This window comes from Scardinius erythrophthalmus (assembly GCF_964197995.2).
Source record: "Scardinius erythrophthalmus genome assembly, chromosome: 21".
NCBI classification, from domain to species: Eukaryota; Metazoa; Chordata; class Actinopteri; order Cypriniformes; family Leuciscidae; genus Scardinius; species Scardinius erythrophthalmus.
Window position 1 is genome coordinate 18,017,965 of NC_138241.1, and position 17,735 is coordinate 18,035,699.

Genomic DNA, 17,735 nt, shown 5'->3' on the forward strand with positions numbered 1-17,735 from the left:
GATACAATAAGTAATATACCACAATTACCCAGATGATGATGATGATGATGATGATGATGATGAACCAACAAAACAAAAACAAAAAAAGAGAGAGAGAGAAAAGAGGTTTTAAATGCTGGATAATTGATGCACTCAAAATACATACAATCTAGGTTTCAGAAGATGTGGGAACTCTGGGAACTTATAAATGTGAGCTGAAAACTGTACTTTACCATCAACCCACATTGTCTGCCTTAAGGCCCATGTAGGTATACTTCATTTTCTCAACTCACAGTTGAGTGCGTGAGCCTTTCAAAGTATACTCCTATGGCCATGAGTGCGGAAATACACTTTCGTAGCATGCGCACTATCTAGTGGACTTTGTTTTCTCACATATGTACTCTTGTACTAGCCTGGCAAGCCAGACCTACATCAAGATGTTAGGTCTGGCAACTCACCATTGGCACGGCTCAATCCGAGGGGCGGGATAAACGGTTGTCTTTCAAATTCCCTCTGCACGCAATAGGATAGCACTACAACCAACCAGAGCGTTTTCCCACCAGCGGAGATAGTTGATAGATAAACTTTTGCCGTATCTGGTCGGCAAAACTACGAACACATCTTCCTTTTTTAAGAATGACTTAAGTGCCATTCTTTGTTCTTTTCTCAAAGTACAGCTTAACTCCAAGTCCTCCAGAGTCGCGGTCAAAGCCGATTCGAAAGACCGCTGTTCGCCAGCAGCAGCCGCCATTCTTTGTTTTCAAGTAGCAGGGAACCGTCGCAACTCTGTCGTCATTATGTTAAGCCCGCCCCGCCTACTCTATACACGATGTGATTGGCCTGACTAGAGTTTGGTTTTTCCAGTTCGAAAGTCAACGAAGAGTTGCTACACTACACTGGCTGCAAAATAAATTTTGCTGCCGCTAGGTGTGCATCTAGATTTCTAGGCTACTCTTGTACCGTCCGTGCAGACAAAAAAATGTATGAAAATTATGTCAAGCGGACAGTGCGTGAACCACAGTATACCTTGGGCTTTATGTTTCAGTATTTGTATAATATAGCATTTTTGCGCATTTGGACTAGGTTAGCTAATCTGCTAAAGACAGCAGTAACTAAACCAGAGGGTCCATGTTTAAAGCTACATTTCCCTCAAATCTTAAACAATGAACACATATTTGTAAAACAAATGTTAAGGTGCGGTCAACATCTACTGTTTTGCTAATGAAATCCAGTCATTGCAATAGCGATCGGGAATCCACAAGATCGGGAATTTTGTGTGAGAGCGAAAGATTTCCCCATGCAGATTTTACAACGGGTTCAAGTAGGTAATGCAGATTCACAGAGTTGACCAACTCTGCTGCTTGGCTTGAAAGTAACTTCTATGTGAGCTTTACTTAACACAACATCACTAAGCTAATGTGACCACACCTTTACTGTTACAATAGAGACGACGATATTATCACATACTTGTACAGTCTGACCTCATGACAAAATGTTTGAATTAGTATGATGTGATTGATTCATATGGAAATGTAACATTTTTAGAAAAAAAAGCACGAAGATCCACCCCCAAAACCTACCCGTCAGTAGGGTGTGAGCACAAGCAGATCGTATGAAAACGTACTAATGAGATTCATATGCATTAGACACCAATTTCCCCAAAACATAGAAATTACGGATTTCCATGAGAGTTTGCTATACTGGTTCAATAGTGTAAGTGTAGAGTGCATTTCAGATACAGATAGATTAAGTACACCCTTTGCATGCTAAAGTAGAGAAATTGCATTTCTTAATTAATCTATTTTATGAGAACCTGTCAGCCTTTACAAGCCTCCAGAACTTTTCACATTTTAATCCATATTCTTAGTTGCACAATATCAGAATATGTAATTAACTGACTAACTCCGTCTGGCATAAAGAATGAAGATGCAAGAGTAAAGCAAGTACACAGTCTGCATTAACCTGAGGCTAAAGGAAAAATGATCTGCCAAGACCTCAAATGAACCAAGCTAAAACACTTTACTTGAAAACAACTTGATTTTCTTCTCTGGCTTCATACCCCTTTTTTCTTGTAGTTTGCTTCTAAATGAACACCAAATCCTCAGCTTTTTCACATTCATGATGCCAAGTTTAAAACACCAATATAATTTTCCTCTGAGATTTTGAACCTTCCTATAAAACTGAAGTGAGCATAAACAGAAGCATGTTGACGGAAGAAACGGAGCCGCTATATTTAGCGGCCAGACATACTGAACATGCCAGTATCTATCTGAAATGATTTGCTTTTTAATAATAAAGAAGGCTAAAAACAGGATTCCACAGAGTGCATTCCCATTTCAATAGTCTGAGCATCGATAAAAGTATTGGAACTAGTTACAGCAGAGGGGGATTCAGTACTTCAAATGTCCAGCCATGTGAAAATAAGCTTGGAAACCTCAAAATAAGGATAATAGGTGAATCACCCTTCAGTTTACACATACACACCGAACTTTCCACTTCACAAGACAGCTTAACTAGGTCTGCCAGTCAGCCCAGAATTTTAGGGTGAAGTCATTAGTACAGTAAGCAATGTGTTGTACACCATCACACACATACACTCACAAAGCGCCCTGCGAAAACGCTGAAGGCAGAAAATATCAGGGAGACCTATCTCATGTCAGCAAAGCTCAGCGTTAAATTGAACCAAGTCTTGTGGGTAATGATAAGACTCTTCATTAGCCACTGAGAGAGAGAGAGAGAGAGAGAGAGAGAGAGAGAGAGAGAGAGAGAGAGAGAGAGAGAGAGAGAGAGAGAGAGAGAGAGAGAGAGAGAGAGAGAGAGAGAGAGAGAGAGAGAGAGAGAGAGAGAGAGAGAGAGAGAGAGAGAGAGAGAGAGAGAGAGAGAGAGAAACTAGGCTGTATTTCTTATTTGCAGCACATTAAAAATACATGCGGTTTTGCCTGGCCCAGACGCAGCGTAGTGTGATAACTCTACTCGGCTCTTTGGTTCTTTATTGCGCCGAGCATTCCCGGAGGAATCTGTCTGCAACTGCTGAGCACCAGAGCAGGACAAGCTGAATCAGAGAGTATGGGACCAGAACAGATCTCTCATCTCATCTCACTCTCTCTGTACGCATACAGTTATATAGCAGTCAAGGGAAGAAAGCGCCGAAAGCACTGAAAGCACTCAGTGTTGTACCACTCTTGATCAAAGTCCCTCTTCTCCACATCAGTGAGGTCCGTTCACCAGGCGCACCAATACAGTCCCGCATCTATGGCTGTAACAACTGTTCAAGGAGGAATACTCAATCTTCTGGATGTCCTGGTATATGATGATCAAGAGATCGTCATTCATAACTCCCAAGGCCAGCTTGAACCAGTTTTGAGAAGTCTTGAGGTTTTGAAATGATTGAATCAAATGAGCATTGTTCTTGTTAAAAACAATTACTGGAAAAAACGTTTGTTGATGAAAAGTTTTGCCTCAAAAAAAAGTGTGTCATAACGTAATTTAAAGGATTTGCAATTAATAATACAACAAGATACTGAAAAAAAAAAAACTATTTTTTTCAAATAATCCAATAATAGTCAAACTGATGCAAATGCATGATGTAAATACGTTCTTGCCATAATAACGCACTAAAACACTAACAATGAATATCTAAAGAATAAACAGTTGCACTTTCAACTGAACCATTTTCAAAGACTAAAATCAGATACCATTTAAGTAAAACTGACTAAAATGAACAAATATGACAACATAGCTCAAAATAAAAGAGATATTTTTTTAAAAGACTAAAACAAATACTGTATTATTAAACACGAGTCTGAATCTGGCAAGGAGACAAACATCTAAAGATGACCCTGATGTGCTGTATAATGGCCTTATACTGCAAGTAACCCACAGATTCAGAAGGCAGGGTCACATTGCTCTAGGAAAAGCTTCTAGGCATTCATTTATAAACAATATCAATCACGACAGTAGCCGATAACAAGCCAAACTACTGCTCAATTCTTAACTGACCTTCAAGTTCAAACTTCTATTAATGAGCACAAAATTCACTTTTTGTTGTTCTGGTATCAAACCTCTTCTATATACACAAGGGTCAACGCATGTTTTCAAACTTATGAAAGAATATTATTTCCCATTTTCATAAATAAATGGCCCGCAGCATCTGTTCATCTCAACAGAAAATTATACCAAGAGATCTGTTCAACATATCACACATGACCATTCAATTTTATGTTGAGAACAATTAACAGATGCAACACTGAGGCACGGTGTCACAAATGATGATGGTGGCATCATGGGACCTGCTGAGAACAGAGACAACAGAGCTCTGATGGTTGCGTGGAACGCCCCTTTTGCTTCATGTGTCAGAAGCGTTACGGGTGGCCCCGCCATGCCTGGTGAAGAAATGTTTCTCTGTGCTCCTCATCAAATGCAAAGAGAGAGAAAACTAGGCTACATAATTCATCAAGCTGCACACTGCCGCTCTTAACTTGGAGTTTTCCTCTGAAAGACACGAGAAATCGCTTTTATAAAGGAGAGCAGCTTTTACTTTTTCTCTAAAGACCAGAGTAATATGGATTTCTCTTTAAAAGAAACTGTAGATCCAATATAATCCTGTAAAACTGCATGCATTTAGAAATGTGCAGCTATGTCTACATTAGATTAGTCTTCATGTCAATCATGCTGTTCTTGTGTTCATTTGTTGATGTGTATCTTATTGAAACAGAAAGCTGGGATATTGAAGATGACATTAAATAAATAAATAAACTAAAAAAAGGGTCTTATGAAGTATTACTTTGACCACTATTAGCAACTATAGCATGTAGATAGAGTCAAAACTAACATACATGAAATAAAAGCAATTTTAATTTCATAATGTCTTTAACTATTATTAGTAAAAATATCAGTTGCAATAATATAAAATTAAAGCCAACCTGTATTAATGTTACAAAGAACATGGACCAAAATATGAATCCCTATATTTGTGTCTGTACATCATCTCTTTTCCACCTCTGTGTAGTCTTCTAATCACTATGGCTTAATTCATTCTCAACTTCCATCTTTCCTGCATCCCTTTTCCGATCCTTAGATTTGATGTGCAGAAGGGAAAGCAATAACAAACAATAATGGTGAAAAATAATGATGCTCCCGCTTGTGAATGCAAAGATGGACTAATGCATTCTGCAAGGTGTTATGATTCATCGTCTGAGACCAAATAAATAAATAAATTGGATAAAATAACAGGGACAAAAAAAAAACAGTCTCTTTCAGTTAGTCTGGCCTAAATGACTTCTATCCTTGCACCCTGAAACAACATTATAGTTGATTCAAAAAGAGGTAATGTAGAATACTTACATAAGAGGCAGGAAATGGGTCAAGACTGCAAGAGAACAGACTCATCAAAAAATAATTTGTTCAGTATCATGCAGGCCAGCGTACGAGAAAAGATCTACTGCTAATATATTGCTGAGACAGATTGTGAAACTTGCAGAAAAAATACATGGATAAAAAAGCATGAGGGATTGTATTGGCTGTACAATGAGTGGGATTAAAACGACCTCATGAGGACCTACAGAAATAAGAAAAACGATGCAGAAAATGCAACCTGAATCAAGGCAAATGCTTTTATGTAAGCCACATACATTCATGGCCACATGCTCACAAGCACCATAAATGTCAAACTTTCTGATGTTGGATTTAGTCAGTTTGTTGTTTACTGAGATCAACTTTGCTTCCATAGGCTATTGCATTCCTGGATTTATTGTATATAAATATGTTTTATATAATAATTGGTAATTTTGTTGCAATGTACACAAACATGTAACATGCAGATGATTTGTACATCATTAAATACTTCACCAAATTTATTAACTTAGTTATTAATATTGTAATTTTGTTTATTTTTTTAACAACATTATTCCTTAAAATTATTATTATTTTTTTTTTTTTTTTTTACTGTTTGTGACTGTTTTCATTGTAAAAATGAACTAAAACCTTGACTTTCCAGACTACTCCAAACAGTTGTAAGAATATTAAAAGGATAAATTATCCAAAAATGTAATTATTTGATCATTTACTTACTTTCTATCTACTGTGGAAAAGGAAATATTAAGCTTTATGTCCAAGATGCTCTGTTCCATATGAAAGTGCATAAGGACCAACTGTGTATGTAAGTGTATGGAAAACAGCAGCTTTGCATTTTTGAGTGAACAATCCCTAAAAAGGCAAAGTATCATTATGTAGGATTCTGGTATTTCAACTTTTATGCAACATAATCGCAGTTGCCCTGTTCAAAACATCCAATAGCGGGTCCAACATAGAGGACATTGAATTCATGATGAAAGCCAAAATAAAGAGTAATGTAGTTTGCGTTGTACTCTTTCTGGGATTAATAGTCATTTTGGGTCATAAAAAAAAAAAAAAAGACAATTGTTGGGAGTTCAGTGAAACTGGTATTCATTTCAAAACATTCTTATATGTTCCTGCCACTTGAAGTTACAACTAAGGCTGCTTTTTACACCTCAAAGGGAAAAGCATTACGCTTGGGTTAAAAACGCACACCGACGGCACCCACTGTTACTCGCTGAGCCATAAAGAGGAGATAAACAAGGTTATTACCTAAACCTGCATGCTATCATTAGTGCCCAGGGCCACACACAAATAAAGGTGATATCAGAGCACCATGGGCACTGAAAACTTATAGCAGCATTCACCTGAATGTAAAACCATCAAAGGAAAAGTAGTGCCTGTTTATTTCTGCATCTATTAATGGTCCGCTATTCAGAAACCTCGCCGAACTTACAAAGCAAATATGCAGCTCATAGTTGTATCTTTAGAAACATAATGAGTACCAAATTAAGACAACATGCAACTTTTTAAAACACAAGCTACCAAGGTAATCGTAACCATACTAAGTAGATTATGACCGGAAAAACAAAAAAAATAAAGGAAAAAACAAACCTGAAGATGTCTTTAATTATAGTACAAAAAAAAAAAAAACATTGTGAGGGGGGTGACATAAAAGCATTAACCAACACCAGCTCTTGCATCTGGAAACAAAAGATCTGATTTCTTTCTTTAGATCTTCACAGATGTTTTGACTGAACCAAATGACATTCATCAAAGAATTAAAAAAGGGAAAAAAAAGAAAAAATGCTTCAGCTCGTTGATGACGTCTGTTTATAGTTCAGAAATGCAAGTTTTAAGTTGAGTGTAGCTAAGAAAGTATTTGAGGGATGCATGTTATGCCTGAGATAAGTAGCAAAGGGAAGGTTTGAAGGCCAAGAAAAAGGCAATCAGTCTGAATATTAACGACAGAGATTTGCATAAGCTTCTATTTGAATTTGAAAGGCATCTAAATGGAAGTAGAAGAGGTTATATTTTTGACAGCCCAAATCGAATGCACATAAAAAGTAAATAAATAAATAAAAAGGTACAGGCTCTTTTTTTTTTTTTTTTTTTTTCTTCTTCTTATCATCTAATACATTGTTTACAGAGCAAAGAAGTACAGCGTTCCTTAGATTTCTTTTGTATTGATCAAATTATTTGTAAAGCACTCGGATATTAGATGCTTGAACCACAGAACAATAATTTGTATCCTGCTTTCCCAGTGACTTCCTGTCTCCCTTATCATGGTACACATGACCGAACATCACAAATGGAACACTTTGGTACACTTTGGTAAAAAAAAAAGAGGTCATGGCCTTTTCAACTGGAAAAAATAATTGGTATTCTATTAAATAGTGTTTAAAACTAAACAATCCACTCTACTCTGTTTCATTGTGTTATCACAAATACAACTCCAAGCACAATACAATATACTTACAAAATGTTTCACACAAATATTAGGGTTTTTAATGTCCCCCGTTTTTTTATGCAACTGGGTTGCAAAAAGGGTAAACAAACTGAAAAAAAAATAAAACAGTTCATATATTTTGTGTGAACATGGAAGATTGACGATAAACATTTTCTGAATGTTAAGTATCTCCTTTTACAAAAATTCACTTCACATTACATTGCTTTCTATCTAAACATCAATGGAGAGCTGTCTCGTTTTGCTAGCCAGCCCAAATCTAGAGAGCCTGATGAAATCGTTTAGCACCATATTCTTCTCTAAAACAATGTAAATATTAAACTAGAAAGGGTTCAAGCGTATATGAGAGTGTGTGCATATGAGTGTGTTACATAAACGATAGTTTGCATTCGGCGGTGGAATTCCCACAGTGTGGATAATTGGCTTACGTCTCATGAGCCTTTTATTCCTCTCAGAACTCCACATTTCCGACGCAGGCCAAATAACGACTAACGTCTTTGTATCACGCTGCCACAGCATCTGGCAGAATTCATTTTCAGAAGCCACTGACAGGAAACAGTAAATTGTTATTGGAGAATAAGTGATACCGAGCTTGAATATGCTTGGGGGTTAAGTAAGACACAAGATTCGACTCACTCCTGCTCTCCAGGAAGAGCGCAAGCACTAATCCTGATGTTGTTCACTCTAGCAGCTAAACATGGGAGCCAAACGTTTTTAGACTGCTTCAGCATCGATAGAATAAAATGATCCAATATTAATTGAAACAGTAGCATTAAGCTCAATTAGGGAAAGTCTACAGCATTAGCAATTGATGTGTTGCCTAGTATATTTTACACATCATCAGTAGATTGTAAATCATCATTGAAAAGAAAAGACAAACCCCAAATGAATTTTTGTTCAATCAGATCCCTTTAGGATGGCAGGCACGTTTCACAAGTACCTGCTGATTAGCTGTTGGAATTAGGATGTGAGATAGTAATAAATTAAAATAAATAAAATAGAATAATATAAAAAATTAAATAATCAAAAATACAAAATAAAAGATGAAATAATTAATTATACATAATAAATTAGGTGTGATTTGACATGTTCAGGAATATTACCAAATTAAAGTGTCCCATTGATTATACTGTAAAACAAATTATAAGATCAATAAGTTATGACAACATGTTTTTACATTGCTTTATCTCATCAAGTTAAGCAATTTTCAACTGTTTTTTATAAGTTATACAATATTCAACAATTTTTTTTAAGTCAGTTTAATGTAATTTAAGTTGAAATTACTTAAACATCCAAGTTGATGGTACTTAATTTAAGGCAGCAACTTTTTTTTTTTTTTTTTTACAGCTCCTGTATTACTGCAAATAAACCTCAATGTCTAGATCACACCTCAGTTCAAATGTAAATATAAATGTCTGGCTGGCAGAAAATGAAGATCTGATGAAAAACTCCCCCTTCACTGGCTGAGCATGGCACAAATAGGAGAAACACTTTCCGACAGGATAGATGGATGAGAATAGTGAGATAAAAGACAAGTCAAAACTAGCTTCCTTCTGATGAAAAACACCTTCAATCTCTACTAGAGACTGTGAAATGCTCTACAGATAAATTCTCTAAAATACGTTCCATTTCCCTACATTTCTACCAGGTAAACATTACAGCTCAAGAAAATTGTGTGTTTAGGCTGGCCAACCAGAATCGCCTCAGTCTTTAACCAGTACACCTCCATGACCTTGCATCAAGGACACTCCATTTGAAATGCATTGAATGTCACAGCATTCATTTCAGCACACGCTTAACTCGACTTGGCTCTTCTGTCAGTGACCAATCAGTTTAGATGTGCCGAGACAGGCCCCTTGTTCTAAGATCCCAGCCTGCTTGTTTGCTGTCCTGTTTGATCTTCTTTTCCTTAACCAGATGAGGGTGAATAAAGTGCATTTCAAAAGATTCCAATTGCCAAAAAAAAGCCCCATGATCCCTGTTGATTAATTGGGCCTTTTGGAATAGGGGCCGTAAATATTAGTGTCACTTCCTGGCAAGCTTGCCAAGCTCAGACACGTCAGGACCCTACGGTGCACCTGTCACCTGAGGTGACCCTCCACCTTTGTTTGTGTCCACACATGGCGGTTACTGCAAAGTTGCATGCATTTAGTCAACAAGGCTGAGGTCAAATTAAAGTGAAGCAACAGATGGGTTGAATGCATATGTGATTAAAACTCAATGCAATTAGGGCTTCTGGAGTAGGAAGAGTATGCATGAATACAGGTAGACAAAACTATCCAGAGATATATGCTACACCTGGCTCGAGTCAGAAATGTCTCCCTTTATCTCTCTCTCTCTCTCTCTCTCTCTCTCTCTCTAATCAAGATAAAAACATCATGGAAAGTCTCCATCTGTTCAATAGTTTATTCAATCATCATTACTTTTGGATGCTTTACTTGCAGCTGAGTGAAAAATGGGCTCCAAGTTGGACTTGATCTTGATAAACAGCTTCCTCAGGGGGCGGACCGTGTGACCTTAACTTTCTGCACAACTATTGCCTTGCTGCATGTCACATCTAACATTAAAGGTTTTAATTTATTTTTATATTGTAAGAATTTCACATTTATTCTCTAAAGAAACAACATAAAGACAGTAGCCTATATTTTAAATATTTGTTTAATGGCATCTTTTTATGAAAGAAGACATCACCAATACTGATACTTATGTTTCTATGATTTTTCTAAATGTTAGCCATTACTAATTATAGCCATTTAGCATTACAGTATAATTTAAATGAATCGATTTTAACATTTATTGGACTTTTCTTTTTAAATACTTTTATTTTAAGTAAATTTAAAACAATCTTCACATAAACCCATTATAATAAATGTCACATTTGCCAGTGCTTTACAATATATCAGGGCTTTTTTTTTTCTATTGGCTCAGTCAGACCAGTTTGCACCTTGTAGCAGATTTTTATGTAGGTCTAAAAAGGTAGGATATACAGAAATCGAATAAAGTTATCAAACACTTCAAAGTCATCACTGCATAAATTATAAATGAAATATAGATTCATCCTTATTAAAGCTACAAAAGTTATTCAGTCAAGAGCAGTGAGTGATTTTTTCTTTTTCTTTTGTTCTTTGATTATCCAGGTTAATTAGGCTGCTGTCACTTTAAGACCTGCCCAGGTTCATTTAAGACTCAATTTAACTCATTTAAATGTTGTTTTTTTGTCAGTTCAAGTGCTGTGCGCATGAGCCATGCATGTCACACAGACAGGAGAAATCAAATCAATAAAATAAAAAAATAAATCACAGATTCCTCACACAATGATATTCAACAAAACTATCAACTAACCATGTATGTAAAAACTTTTTTTCCTTGAATGCCATTTTCATTCAAGTATTCACAAAACTGCTGTAGCAGAGTCTTAGCCGACTATAAGCTGCTGCTTCAAGCCGCTTAAATCCGGGACTAGATATGCTGCTCTCGTCCTACCAATCTCAGTATTCAATTTAAAAGGCCCAGTGAGAGCCTACAGCTTGATATAATAGATGCACCACTGCTAAATTGGGATTTGGCATCAGATTAAGCTCTTTATGATATTTCTCACTGAACAGACTAAAAGAATGTGACATTGGTAGGATTAGAAGAGAACTTCAAAGCAGTGGGAATTTGTGATCATTAATGGACATCCTAATTACTAAGGATGCACCAGAGCACTCATTCCCATAATTTACGATTCACGACTTAAAAACGTGCCTCATTGGCATCTCTCAGATGAATTCTGCCACATCGCTGCACCTATAGATTATAAAGACTCTTCAAGAAAGTCATTTTTCATACACAAGTGAGCACTGCTCACTTAGAAAAGATGATCTGACTTATCCTGTAAAATATTATTTAATGCTAAAGTGACAAAACATTTTTCAAATCTATTCTACTTCAACTCTGAGTGTACTGTAGGCTCACTCCCACACACAAACAGAAACAAAAGACATTTTCTCTAACTAAGACACTCAGAAATGTAGCCTACAGCTCATCTCTTCAGCTTTCATCTCAATTTCTGTCTTCCTGTAATGTGGGCATGCCACACACAGCCAAGAATTCAACATGAAATAGTTTACAGATATCTAAAGCTCTGGAGCAGGCGGCACACCCTGTTTGTACTTGAGGTGGATCCATCAAACTGGTGTATTGAACTCCCAGAGCGCCTCTCTTCCTCAAATCTCCTGACACACTTTCATGTTAAGTCAGTGCCAGACCTGAAGGAGGAAATCAGTCTGGGCTCTGCTAAGGTTCTTGTCAGGGTGACAGGAAAACCCCAAAGGTATTGTTGTTCAACATGATCGTCCAATCAGATACCTCCTAGGATGGCTGGCATGTTATACAGGTGCCTGATGATTGGCTGCTTGTTATTTTAAATAAAATAATGAAATTAAATAAAAACAAAACAAAATGACAAAATAATCTAAAGCTAAATAACAAAAACAAAAGAATAAAACTATAAAAAAAATGGAAAATTGGAAACAATATGAAATAAAAATAGATTAATAAAAATTCTATAGAAAAAATAAAATGCACAGATTCCAATATAATAAAAGATGTTCCATTCAATACAGCTACCACCTAACATATTGAAGGGAAGAGTGTGACGATGGCAATATTACATTTCCTTGAAACGGGTCGTGGAAGCAGAGCAAAACCTGGCTGCTGGGAGAGGCCCTCAGGGGAACATACAGTAATGACAAAATGAAAGTTAAAAACTTTCCAGAAGACTAAAGCAATAGGTCATGCTCTGGATCCCCAGTCGCTTGGGTATGAGACACCTTACAAAATGCAAACAGTGTTTCAGATTCCAAAAGAATAAAAAGATGGGTCCATTCAATAAAACTAACAGCTTAACATTTTTGGCATTTCAAAATGTGGAATATAATGCACTTCCATCATTAATTAAAAAAGGCAATGAAAAGCGGTTCGAGGAAAGACTTTGTGGTCCGCCCTGACTTTTAAAGCATTGGCCTTCCACTTTAGCTTGATGTCTCTGTAAAGCACAACCCATTAAAACATGCCCTCGATTAGATCTGTGGTTACAGCTAACTGCATGGATCACACAAGATCAGGATGTTTTGAGGTTTTGGTTAAATAAAGAAAGGGAAAAAAAAACAGCAATATTGCATAAATGACAAAGCGTGCAATGCTCCACATGTACTGGCCTGGAAACCCGAGCATGCCGCTGCTAGTCTTGGATTAACCTTGCCAAGCCCTTCGCGCTTAAGTGAAATGGATCGCCCTCCAAATTCATGGACCCCCCTGCGGTCACCTGTGCTCCCACAGTTATGCGAGCCCTTCAGTTGGACGGGGGGCAGACGCAGATGTGACGGGCAGCGTGAAAGGGGAGCAGTTTAAGTTGAGCCTTGAGTGACTGGATCAAATGTCACCTCACTATTTTATCCAGATGGGAATAAAAGGCATAGTCTAGTTCTCTACTGGACAAATGTTCCCTCGAGTGCCTCTCCCAGCAGCCAGGTTTTTCTCTGCTTCCAGGGCCTGTTTCAAGGAAATGTAATGTCGCCATCGTCGCGCTCTCCCCTCCATCCCCGTCCTGAGTGGAACCCATTCATTCTTCAATTGGACTTAATCAAGTTTGAATCGAGTAACAGACCTCTGTCAATCTTGGCAAGCACTCGGGTTGCAGATATGCAATCTCAGATCGGGTCCCTGAGGCGTATTTAACTCATATATAAATAAGGGGATTGTCTCCTGCAAATATATGATATGTCACTGCTGGCCAGACGGCAAGGATATGTTACCATCAAGCAGTCTAGACAGCTAGCATGGAGATCTCTAGGAAAATCAAGGAGGGGGAGGATGAATATCTTTCAATCTTTGCGTTCTCTGCATCTCGTTTTGCAGTTAGCATCCATTTTGGATGAAAAATAGGTTAAAAAAAAAAAAAAAACTTTCCAGAAGACTAAAACAATATTTCTTGCTCTGGATTCCAGTCACTAGGGTATGAGACACATAAAATAAAAAAAGTGTTTCCTATATCCAACCAACATAACCTAAATACAATTACACAAATTCAGTTAGGAGAAAGTTTTATTTGGGATTGATGCAAATGATTGATACTATGGCTGGGCGATAAAACGATAACGATAATTATCGCGATATAATTTTTCTCGATAAAACGATATCAAGAGTTCGATAAATGTTCGGTAATGTTTATGCGCCAAAAGCGGAACGAAACTCATTTGAACCGCGCGCCACACGGACCATTTATCCGCTTGGCTCAAAGTCCAAACGGCAGCGCAGCGTGAGCTCACTAGAGCAGATGCGTTTATGGTTTACTCTGATCGGTCGAGATAGGTCTGACTGCAGAACCGCAGAACCATACGTCATAGCAGTGTGAGGACGACAGCGCCAGCCTAACATTCTGATGCCGGGAGTGGATACCATACATATCCACATTACATATACCATACCTAAACCTACCCATCTCCACCCCCTGACCCCTAAACCCACCCCTAAACCTACCCATCTCCACCCCTGATCCCTAAACCCACCCCTAAACCTACCCATCTCCACCCCTGATCCCTAAACCCACCCCTAAATCTACCCATCTCCACCCCTGATCCCTAAACCCACCCCTAAACCTACCCATCTCCACCCCTGATCCCTAAACCCACCCCTAAACCTACCCATCTCCACCCCTGATCCCTAAACCCACCCCTAAACCTACCCATCTCCACCCCTGATCCCTAAACCCACCCCTAAACCTACCCATCTCCACCCCTGATCCCTAAACCCACCCCTAAACCTACCCATCTCCACCCCTTAGATGCTTTTACCCCGCCCACTTCCGGCATCAGACTGTCAGGCTGGCGCTGTCATCCTCACACTGCTATGACGTATGGTTCTGTGGTTCTGCAGATGGTTAATATTGGATCGGCCTTGTCACGAGATCCAGTGAGAAGCGCTTGAATTCAGCGAAGAACGCAATGTCTCAGTGATTTAAACCAGTTTAAAGGCAGATGAAACAGCGCTGACAAACAGGAGAAACACTGTGCGCAACGATACAGTCTGAAGGCTTTTCCGTCTACAAATTCCCATCATTTACCATGGATTTACTGTAATGTTTGCCTAGTAATATTAACCCTCTGAGGTCGACAAACGCGCCGGCGCGTTTTGCTGGATTTTCTCCACATTGTAGCACTATAAACTTAAATTTCTCCGTCATTTATGGTCATACAGAAAAAATAAATATAAAAAAAGAATCTGTGGTATTTCTACTTTTGTATGTGTCCACTTCCAATCAAATCAAAACATTGTGCTTTTGTAAAATAAAGAAAATAAACAGTGTGTGCGTTCTGCCTCTCCGTCGCGGTGAACTTTTTTTTCTTGAGCACGTCTATAAACTGAAACAAAACTCAGCGAATACTTGTCACACATTTATGAGCCATACACCTTTATAAACATTTAAGTGTGTACTTTTAAATGATCGGATTCAAAACGAAAACAAATATTCTCTGTTTAAGTAATTTGTATAAAACCAACAAGATTTCCAGCTTCTCAAACGCTTCCTAATTATTTTTAATTCGGCCACGCCCACTCGCGCAAAAGATATTCACATGCAAATCTCCACATGGAACGCGATCGCCCTCATTACCTCAACAACAAAACACTTCACTTCACTTTTCGTCGAGTTTGAAAGACGTGCCTGAGCTTACATTGGATTTACATCAGAAGAAGAAGAACGATATTTGAAGACAAGAAAGATAAGGTAAGTAATTCTTACATATTAGTTTGCTATTGTTGCATAAATTTCACATTGCAGTTGAACTGTTGCTAGATATATGGTGAATATTATAATATTTAGACCCGTGTTTACTGTTACTGTGTTTGTGGATATCTGCTCAAACGTAGATAGGCTATGTATATGGTAGGCCTAACCATAATGTTTTATATTTGATCGCAATCGCGTTTTAATGTATCATATTTTTGATCGCGATCGCGTTTTAATGTATCATATTTTTGATCGTGATCGCGTTTGAATGTATCATATTTTGGAAAAGCAAAACGCTCCAAACGGCTTCATGTTTTTACTATTATCTCATTTCATATCATCATAACGAATGGAAACATTTGAAGTAACATGATAATCAATATATTTTTCTCTAGCTTAGTTGTTACTGAAATCTTTTTGAAAATATATATAGGCTGCTATATTGTTATTATTTTATGCAGCACTGCGCATAGCCTATACCTACAAGGCACAACAAACCTGGTGTTCATTATATGTTGTTGGAAACATTTGTGTGAGTGTGTGTGTGTATTCTGTGAATTTTAAAAAGCAATTTTAACAAGAAAAATCTAAAATGTATTCCCAAAATCGTGCAGGCCTTTCTCTTGATATTAGTATGTTCTTTTTTTTTTTTTTTTTTTTCAGGGCCCAGATGCCACTGAGTCCTGCTGACTTAAACATTCACAGTACATGTCTCTGTACATGAACATGGTAAAGTGAAAATCAAACACCTTAGAAAATGAAAGGTATGTACAATGTTTTTAGGAATGGCACAAAGGTCTCTTTCTTCAATAAGTGCTTTTTTGTTGTGTATCTTTGGATTATGTTGTGTTGTAAATAAATCCAAACAATTTTAAAAGCCATTCTTTTTTAAATCTCCTCATTCTTTGTGCAAGGTTGGTCAGAATGATGGGCCCTGATAAGCTCCTAATAGGGCCATTAGGGAGGTTCTTTGTCTTTCTCAGGTGTGGAAAGCTTTCATATTAATGAGGTGATCCGCCCCTTCGCATATTGCTTTCTAACACAAAACACGTCGTAAAATCTTTAAATCAATATATTGTCTTCTCTGAATGAGCAGTCAGGGTGATTCTCACATAGTTTTAGAGCAAATATTCTAGGCTACGTGATACAATTTTCAAAAGTCTTGTGAAGAAATAATCAGTATGGGTTTCATGACCTTATTTCAGTGAGAATTTATTTTTGTATTTTCACAAACCACGCATAAATGTCATTATCTCAAAACTACAAACTTTTACATACATGCTGCTGATATATTATTGTAGCAGAGTTTGTGCTGAATACAGTGTAATTAGACTTTAGCCATGAAAATGTCACAAGTAACAGAAATAACCACAAATGTCAGAGCATGTCAGAACACCTCCAGGGCCCAGAAAACAGCTCAGACCTCAGAGGGTTAACTGCACCATGAAATGTGGGATATACATGTTGAATTGTATTATATTTTTAATGTAGACAATGTATTAAAGGACTAATGGAATATAATTACAGTATTTAGTAATGTATTTAGGCTACTGTTTTTCATACAAATACCATAAAGTTACATTTTGCCATGATAGTGAGGAGCTATAGGCTATGCCTGGTTTTATCTGTGGTTATCACGATATAAATGCATGATACTGGATGACCAGTGGTTAAATTTTAATAAAACAAACAGTCAGAATATTACATTTTACCAAATAAAAATTAGCACATGCAGAAAGTCCAATAAAGATATTTATTTTGTTAAGGAATATGACAAATGTTTGAATGTTCTACTTCAGATTTGTGAAATGTTCGCCTGTTTGGCAAGAGTTTTTGTCCTGATATGTTCTGATAATAAAGAGTAGTTTAAAACCACAGTTAACGCTCTGGGGCCGTATTCACAAAGCATTTTATCTTACCACTAGGAGTACTCCTAAATCGCACTAAAAGATTTTAGCTAGGAGTTTTCTCTTAAAAGTTATTCACAACGCCTTTCAGACCTACTCTTAGTAAAGAAAAATGACAACTCCTAAACTAAGAGTGAGTCTTTGTTGCTATGGGGATGACGTCATTACTCATGCACGAGCTTGACTGAAGTGACCACCTTGATTGGCTGATGATTGTAACGCGGGAATGATTCCAAACCCCTCCCCTACGATGATGATTGACAGGTGACAGGTCTGA

General features: G+C 37.4%; 1 protein-coding gene across 1 annotated transcript in view; it reads right to left on the minus strand.

Annotated features, from left to right (window-relative positions):
* macrod2 (mono-ADP ribosylhydrolase 2) overlaps positions 1-17,735 on the minus strand; it is a 598,881-nt gene that overhangs the window by 436,883 nt on the left and 144,263 nt on the right. The window lies entirely within an intron of this gene.